Source organism: Trichosurus vulpecula, chromosome 2 (assembly GCF_011100635.1).
Source record: "Trichosurus vulpecula isolate mTriVul1 chromosome 2, mTriVul1.pri, whole genome shotgun sequence".
Taxonomy (NCBI): domain Eukaryota; kingdom Metazoa; phylum Chordata; class Mammalia; order Diprotodontia; family Phalangeridae; genus Trichosurus; species Trichosurus vulpecula.
The window spans coordinates 278,093,449-278,094,387 of NC_050574.1; the positions used below are offsets into that span (position 1 = coordinate 278,093,449).

A 939-nucleotide genomic window follows, 5' to 3' on the forward strand; every position below is an offset into this window, starting at 1 on the left:
TTCATTCATTCATTTATTTAATTTCTTTTATCTAATATTTTTTAGTTTTCAACATTGATTTCCACAAGATTTTGACTTACAAATTTTCTCCCCATTTCTACCCTCCCCCACCCTAAGATGGCATAAATTCTGATTGCCCCTTTCCCCAGTCTGCCCTCCCTTCTATCACCCCACTCTCCCCCATCCCTTTTCCCTTTGTTTTCTTCTAGGGCAAGATAGATTTCTATACCCCATTGCCTGTATATCTTATTTCCCAGTTGCATGTAAAAACAATTTTTTTTAATCCTTTGTTTTTAGAACTTTGAGTTCCAAATTCTCTCCCTTCTTCCCTCCCTACCTTCCTTGAGAAGGCAAGAAAAATATGGAATGCTTCACGAATTTGCATATCATACTTGCGCAGGGACCATGCTAATCTTCTCTGTATCATTCCAATTTTAGCGTAGGTACTGCTGAAGTGAGCACCACATTCCCTCTCTTATTGGGGTTCAATGAACAGCAAGAGTTGGCCAGTACTTGGCTTTTCTACCTGTCTCAGCCTCTCCTGTCCCTATTTTTGCCTTCCTTCACACAGACTTACAAATATTCCTCCACAGTCACTGAAAATCTTCAAATTTCTCCCACAACAGTGCAGCCCTATCTTTCCATCAAAATTCTTCCTAAAGGTTAGAACATTCCATAGCTAACACAATCTCTAACACACATGACTTCCTGGATGTCCTTCAAAAGATCAGGGTGACAACTGGCAGCTGTAAGCAGCTGCATTTCACTATCCCTTAGCCCCAGGCTAACATAGAAAATCTGAGTTCTAGACTCACCACTGCTATTACCAGCCCTGTGATCCTAGCTAAGCCACTTAACTTAGTCTCAGTTTCTTATCTAATAAAACAGAGGTAATTATACCTGGCCTTGCCTCCCAAATACACAGGGATGTTTTAAAAA

The 939-nt window shown here is 40.4% G+C and overlaps 1 non-coding gene across 1 annotated transcript; it reads right to left on the bottom strand.

The window, feature by feature from the left end:
* Positions 1–355: 355 nt before the first annotated feature.
* LOC118840634 lies at positions 356–462 on the bottom strand. Its single transcript, XR_005009803.1, has one exon. It is a non-coding gene; the product is annotated as a U6 spliceosomal RNA (small nuclear RNA).
* Between the last annotated feature and the right edge of the window lie 477 nt (positions 463–939).